The following is an 8154-nucleotide window of genomic DNA, read 5'->3' on the forward strand; positions in this document are numbered from 1 at the left end:
CGTTCAACAGCAGAAATGGAGTGACTCTGGCTCTAAAGCAATGCTCCCCTCCGCCGCTTGTGCAGTCCTCAGCAGGCAGCTGCACCCAGAACAACGAGGCAGGGCTGGCTAGTCGCCTGTGGCTCTGGGGCCTGGGATTGGTTCATTGAGTTTGCAGAATATAAAATGTCTGAGCGCAGAATTTCGAATGCTGCTGTGGAGGCAAACCCGGCAGGTGCCGTTCATTATGCAGAGCTTTGGAAATGTTGCCCCTCTTTTGCCCGGCTGCCGGAGGGTGCCCTTCTGCCGTTCACTTGTGGGGATTGGGGCATCTGGTCTGAGGAGGACCCCGAGAGAGCCCGCCAATGATGAGGGGCGACGGACAGCAGAAATAAAAGCTACCTTGTGTCCACTGGGGTGCCACCTCCAGGTTGGGAAGATCCTGGAGATTCTGGGGAGGGGCCCCAGGGAGGGTGAGGTTTGGGGAGGGGAGGGACCTCTGCAGGTATAATACACTGTACTCCACCCTTTAAAGCAGTCGTTTTCTCTAGGGAAATTGATTTCTACGTAGGCTTACCAGTTGCCTGCCAGTGGTGGGCAATCTCTTGGGAATTTGCCCCATTGCCCGTCAAAGTGGCAAACCCCTGGCGATCGCCCACTACCGGCAGGCAACCTGGGAAAGTATGCAGGGGAAGCACTCCTGGCAGGGTGCAATGACGTCACTTCGCAAAGTGGCATCATTGCACCAGCCGAGGGCGTGTTCCTCGCTTCGCTGGGTCCAATTTTGGCCCCAAATGTGCCAGGATTGGCCCCATGCAACATGTGGGAACCCACCCATGCCTGGCGAGATGATGTCACTTCCCAGAAGTGGGAGACTACTCCAGGTAAGTCCCAGTTCCCATCCCCTGCCAGGAGAGCATAGAGGCCTGGGGACCCTGTCTCTATGGCCTGGAGGCCAGTTGTAATTCCAGGAGATCTCCAGCCACCACCTGGAGATTAGCAACCCTAGAATCCATCTACAGTACTCGACCAAATCCGAAGCCTTCTCCCAACAGAAGAGGCTGTGCAAAGACTGAATTGGTCACTGGTCGTGCTCAAAAGCACCAGGCTGCAGTTAGAAACAGTAAGGTTGCTAACTCCAGACTGAAGAAGTCCAGAAGATTGGGGACAGGCCTGGGGTGGGTGGGTAGAACTGGGTGAGGGGAGGGTGCTCAGCAGAGATCTGATGCCATAGAGCCCACCATCCAACGCTGCCATTTCCTCCTGGAGAACGGATCTCTGTAGTCTGGAAACCAACTGGAATTGCAGGAGAACTCCAGGTCCCCTCTGGAGGTTGGCAAGCCTAGTTAACAGCCAAGATAGGCAAGGAAAGAGGCCAGTTCATAAGAAGGCAGGAAGGTGTGCAAGCAAACCCCAAGCCAGACTATGGCTCAGACCAGACTGCGAAGTCTTTCTAGCCAGGACTGGGCCCCAAGGGCCAGTGCGCGGCTTGCCAGGAGGTGAAGCCATACAGGAGACGGTTCAGGCTGACTGAAAACATTCATCTTGTATGTTGGCTTACTGCTACAGTGAGGGGAACAACTAGGGTTGCCAGGTCCAGGTTGGGAAATTCCTGGAGATTTTGGGGGTGGAGCCTGGAAAGAGTGGAGTTCGGGGAGAGGAGGGGCCTCAATGGGGTAGAATGCCATAGATTCCACCCTCCAAAACAGCCATGTTCTCCAGAGAACAGCCATGTTCTCTGTGGCCTGGAGATCAGTTGTAATTCCAGATCTCCAGCCACCACCTGGAGGCTGGCAACCCTAGGAACAACATCAGACCCATCACTTCTGGTTGCCTTATCTGTGACTGAAGGAGACTGGGGGGAATCCTAGAGCGTCACACAACATGGTGATGTCACTTGCAGTTCTTCCCGGAAGTGACGTCACCGTGTCATGCTTCCCTTTCCCCATGCCCCGCCCCCTCCCAAAGCTCCCCCAATTGCAACCCTACGGCCGTCCAGAGCGACTCGTTGGCAGCTGTGCCAAAGAGGTCGCTGGCCTCGACGGACCACTGCACTGCTCCAGCAAGCTCTTCTGAGCTTCTTGTGCTTTGAGCGCCCCACCCTGAGTAAGGGCAATAAATAGGGAACACAGCAATAAGCTCCCCATCTCCTCGACCCCGCCCCCGTTTCCTTTTGGGTAATGCTGAGATCAGCACCTTGAGACAGGAGGACTCCCAGCCTTGGCCAGAGCGGCTTGGCGATTCTTCCTCTCCTTTGATGCGGAAGCACCGTGGCTGCTGCTCACCTGCCCGCGTGGCCTGCTAATTGTGATGCTGGCGATCCCTGCCTGGAAACAATGGAGGGGGTTTTGTTTTGCTCAGGGCGCGCTTCCAGCTGCTCTTCGGCCGCTGCTAATTACAGACCTCCTTTCAGAATTTTCCTTTCTTCTGACTTGGCACCTGCGCTGCCTCGTGCCCTGACCCTTCACGGAGGCACCGCTCGCCCTCGGAGCTTCTCTTGCCTTGGCAAGGGCAATCGCCTCCTCTCTCTTGCCTCCATCTTTGCATCTTAGAGCGGAACTACAAGTGACAAAAGGCACAGGTTGGACACTTGTCAGCTTCCCTCAAGTTTTGATGGGAAATGTAGGCGTCCTGGTCTTGCAGCTTGGCTCTCCGACTGCTGTCCAATGGACTTTTCAACTATCACTTGTCCAACATTCCGCCAAGCTGCCTACATTTCCCATCAAAACTTGAGGGAAGCTGACAAGGGTCCAACCTGTGCCTTTTGTCACTTGTAGTTCCGCTCTCAGACCCCTCTCTTTGGCCCAGAAGTCTTGGTCTCCAAATCATTCTGACCATGCGATGCTTCTCCATATATCCTACATCGGCTTCCTCTCCTTCAAAGCCCTCCATGCCCCCCCACTCTGATACCCTGATACTTCTCTGACGGTGACCTTCAGTACTTCTTCCAGCCACCCAAAAACCTTCTGCTCCTTCATGTGACTGTCCTTTCTCCGTGCTGCCCTTACACCTGGAAAGGCAAGGTAAACCGCTTCCGCCTCCCTCCTCTGTTGTCTTTTCTGTGTTAAATGAAGTAACGGAATGACCCCTCCCCCCCTCCCCATCTGAACTGCAATTTCATCCCAAATTGCAAACCCTCAAAAACGGTCCACTTTTTAAAATGCTTGAAATGGTTCTAAAAAGTATCTCAAACTTTTTGTGCAAGCGTGGTTCTTACACTTGTTTTCCCATGGCTGTCCCTGTCCGTGCTCTTCCCAGTGCCGTCCATTCAACCCAGCTAACGTTCAAAAGAGATGCTGTCCCTGGTCGTCCCAAGCGTGTGGTGCGGCTGGTGGTGGGAGAGTCTGCCTGGCTTGCCTCTTGAGCATTCCAGCCTTGCGCATTTCGCTTGCCTGACTCTCAAAGCTGAGCATGTTCATTTTGACTTGGTGTTCTAAATGGGATTGCAAATACTTTCTGCATTCTTGCAATGCTGCCTGGGAAATGTAGTTCTAGCCAGTGAGCCCTGAGCATGCAACAATGTGATGAATGCCCTGAGCATGCTCCAATGTGACTGATTAATGCTCTCTAGTGCACAGGCACAAATGCTGCACAGTCATTCAAAATGTAGTTGTTTTTAAAGATGCATGACCTGCTCATAATTCTTTTTGGACGTGCATAAGCCTGGCGAGCCAGTAAGCTGTGAGCATGTGTCAGCAGTGGTTATCTGGCTAGCTGCAGGGGAGGCCAACCCACCCCCTAGACAACCCTAGGGATTCCCTAGGGTACTGGAGGGTAGGAGTGCCAGAGGCACCAAAAACAGGCAGCCCCACAGTGCCCTTATACCAGCCCTATCACCTCTCCCTGGGTGCAAAAGCCCCTGGGTCATCCCTGGCTAGCAGTCATACTGAATGAAACATTGTTTTAAATTGCAAAGAACAAGATGGGTAGCCGTGTTAGTCCACCTGTAGCAGTAGAAAAGAGCAGGAGTCCAGTAGCACCTATAAGACTAACAAAATTTGTGGTAGGGTGTGAGGTTTTGTGAGCCACAGCAACCTTCTTCAGATACAGCTAGATGGACTCACATTCTAGCTGTATCTGAAGAAGTGAGCTGTGACTCACAAAAACTCATCGCTTACCACAAATTTTAGTCTTATAGGTGCTACTGGACTCTTGCTCCTTTTAAGTTGCAAACTACTCAATAAATGAGATCAGATGAGGTGCATTATAAACGAGATAAGAATGGTTTATCTGCAAGAAAAGAATAATCTCTAACAAGGATTCGTCTTCTCATAACCCAAAGATGCTCGTCAGTACATAGCTCAAAGGGACACATGTTTTGGGGCACAAACTGTTGTTTGCCAAGCATACTACTTGGTGATGTTTCCTTCATGAGAAAGAAATTAGGGTTTGAACCAGCCAAAGGCCACCCTTTCTGAGTTCTAATGTTTTCAGCTTATTTATTACTTTTTTACTTCAATTATACCCTGACCTTCTCCTCAATGGGGACCCATGTTAACCTCACACAACAACCCTGTGAGGTAGGTAGGCTGACAGCATGTGACTGGCTCAAGCTTCCAAGGCAGAGTGGGTGGATTCGAACCTGTGTCTCCCAGATCCTAGTCCAATGCTCTAACCACTACACAACACTGTTTCTCAGTAGGAGAGTAAAGCTCACGCAGCCAGTGAAATCCATAGAACTTCATAGAGTTTGCTTTTGACTGAATTGAGCCTTATCAGTGGAGCGCTGATGCTTGAGCTCTGCCTTGAGGGCATTTTGTACTTGAGTGATCCATCTGTGCGGAAGCGCATGGAAGGTGCTTCTGCAATGCACAGTCTCTCGTGTTGCTTGCAATTGCTTGAAATTGGGAGAAAAATGCCTTAGCGACGCCAAGCTAGCACAGTCCCCCATCGCGCTGCCAAGACCAGAGCATGGACACAGAGGATGCAGGTACCAGCCGCCAGCCATGCAATTTCCAGTGAGAGCCCCTTCTTCCCAGGGGGCATCTGCCATGCTTTTTGCAAGGCCATAGAAACATCTCGGAGCCAAAATTAAAATTGCACCTGGCTACATTTATGGACAAAGAGAGACCTCTGGCGTCCGAAAGGAGAACTGCATGAGATGGACGAAGTCGCCTTTTATTACAATCAACCCAAACATGAATAAATCCGTGTACAAATTTTATTTTTATTTTTTATTTATTTATGTCATTTATAGTTCGCCTTTCTCACTGAGACTCAAGGTGGATTACACAGTGTGAGATCAGTATAGTCGATATCAAGGACATTTCCATAAACAATGCCATAGGGTAAATAAACGCAAGTTTACAAAGACACAGCATTAATAAAATCAAAAAGAGTCCAGTAGCACCTTTAAGACTAACCAATTTTATTATAGCATAAGCTTTCGAGAATCAAGTTCTCTTCATCAGATGCCTGATGAAGAGAACTTGATTCTCGAAAGCTTATGCTATAATAAAATTGGTTAGTCTTAAAGGTGCTACTGGACTCTTTTTGATTTTGCTACTACAGACTAACACGGCTAACTCCACAGCATTAATAAGAATCCAGTACAGAGTTGAAGAAATGCTGAAACAGAACATAAGCGATTCTAGGGCTGACATTAGACAACCTGAAGTACAGATAGCTCCTGGGAGCACGTATTTAAAACAACAGGTAGTACATAAGGCAACATAGTGGTGAAGTCTACGGTCCTTAACTCATTAGCGAAGCATCTGAGACCCCCTCCCTACAATACAGAAGCCCTTTTGAATAATTTGGTTTTGCATTATTTGTGGAAAGTTGGGAGAGTGGGGGCTCTCCTCACCTCTTCAGGCAGGCCGTTGCACAGGATAGGGGCCACCACAGAGAAAGCCCGTGTACGGACTGCTATTGATTTTGCACACGTGCAGGATGGCACCTGCAAGAGACCCTGTTCAGATGAGCGAAGTTTTATTTTATTTTTTATTTTATTGTATTTGTATTCCGCCCTCCCCGCAAGCAGACTCAGGCACTTCTGCAGAACTTCACATAAGTTTGTAAGAGGTGGGAAGAAAGAAAAACGTGCTGAGGGCACGCTGGAGAGGTGCGGAAGGCAGGACGGGTCTTAAGCTGTGTTCATTTATTTATTTGCTTCATTTATACCCAGCCTTTCTCTCCAATGGGGACCCAAAGCAGCTTAAGTCATTCTCTTCGCCTCTGTTTTATCTTCATAATAACCCTGTAAGGCAAAGTTCGGCTGTCCCAAAGTCACTCAGCAAGCTTCCATGGTAAAACAGGGATTCGAACCTGGGTCTCCCAGATCAGACACTCTAACCACATTGAAAGAAAGCTGGCGGGACCAAGAAGCAAACAAAACGAAGCATAAAAACAACAATATAAAAAGCCAGAAGCCCAATCCGAGGGCTGATTTCCATGGTATCGAGTGCTTTCACAAACAGCGGTTCCCTCCAGTATGACAAAGTATCTGGCAAAGGGAGCTTTGACTCTCGAAAGCTCATACCCTGGAAATCTCGTTGGTCTTTAAGGTGCTACTGAACCTGAATTTCGCTCTTCTGCTACAGACCAACACAGCTACCCACCTGAAATTCTCTCCCGTATGAACTCCTTCCACCTACCCATTGATTCCTGAAAAAACAGACATATGTACTGTATGCGGCACCTTCAATTAATTATTTCCTGAGGATGCCTCTTCCAAATAACCAGGGCTTTTTTTTCCAGCTGGAACACGGTGGAATGGAGTTCCAGCACCTCTTGAAAATGGTCACATGGCCGGTGGCCCCACCCCCTGATCTCCAGACAGAGGGGAGTTTTGGTTGCCCTCCGCGCCGCTCCAGCGGCGCGGAGGGCAATCTCAACTCCCCTCTGTCTGGAGATCAGGGGGCGGGGCCACCGGCCATGTGACCATTTTGGCTGAGGGCGATTTAAACTTTAAAAAATTCCCCCCCTTGTTCCAGCTGACCCAAAGTGACGTCATTGTGCAGTCCTGAGTTCCACCGCTGAGTTCCACCACCTCTTTTCCCAGAAAAAAGCCCTACAAATAACTGTTCTCCATTTCTCTCCCTCGGGCTTTAACATAAAGTTTTTAACATTTGTGTGTTTTTCTTAAAGACAGATTTGGAGCTCCCAACTTTAAAGAACCACAGTCATTTGAGTTGGTTGGCTGGCTGGCTGGCTGGTTGGTTGGTAAGATTTATATTCTGCCTTTTGGGTCCAAAAAAATTAAGGTGACTTCTCCTTTGTCTAATTGCAAAACTCCCCAACAAACACACTATAATGTATCTAAAACCTCAGTTTATAAAACAGCAGCCAGCAGAGACCCAGAGCCTGAGCCCATGGGATGGATTATATACAATTGTGGAATAAACGGAGAATGCTTTTCCTGTAGCACTTCTGGCTGCAGGAGAGAGGAAGGTCGTGCTTGAAGGGGCAAGCAAACAAACACCTTCCCTGAGTACAGAAATCAAGCATATCACAGAGAAAGCGAGGCTTAGCTCTTCTTCTTGACAAGCTACTTTTCTCCATGCAAGGAGTTTTGTGAGTACTCAAACACTGCACGCCTCCTCCTTCCCCCCTGTATATCTTAATTGTCCAGGAAGAACTTGAACAGGTGATCTGTTGATTGCCCTTTTGTGAAACGGCCTCCCTGCTTTCTTCTTCTAGGCTGCTTGGCGGCAGCCGCATTTAAGCTGATCAGGGACGGTTCTCAAAAGGGTAACAAGATCTGTGGCTGCTTAAAGGCTATTCATAGACCTCGGTGACTTTTAATGGCAGGTGAGAGGTCAAATTGTACCTGTACAGGTAATGGCAGAGGCTGCAGGTATAATGATTCCCTTAGAAGTAGAAAACTAGACTCTCAGGGAAAGAAGCAAACTAGAACCCTTCCCCAAGTTCCCTGGAGATTTTGAGGGTGGAGCCCGTGAAATGTGGGGATCAGGAAGGGAGGCACATCAGCAGGGTATAATGCATAGAGTCCACCCGATAAAGGAGCCATTTTCTCCAGGAAACTGATCTGAGTTGTAATTCTGGGAGATCGCCAGCCACCGCCTGGAGGTTGGCAACCCCAACCTTACAACTACTAAACGTGGGGAATTTTTTATAGACGGAAGCATTCAGTCATGTGATGTTTCACCTGGTATCTGTAGAATCTGCTAAGTGTTTTTGCCTGTTTTCTGTTAACCACATCAGGTCTCAGAA

The sequence above is a fragment of the Eublepharis macularius genome, chromosome 6 (genome assembly GCF_028583425.1).
Source record: "Eublepharis macularius isolate TG4126 chromosome 6, MPM_Emac_v1.0, whole genome shotgun sequence".
Lineage (NCBI taxonomy): Eukaryota > Metazoa > Chordata > Lepidosauria > Squamata > Eublepharidae > Eublepharis > Eublepharis macularius.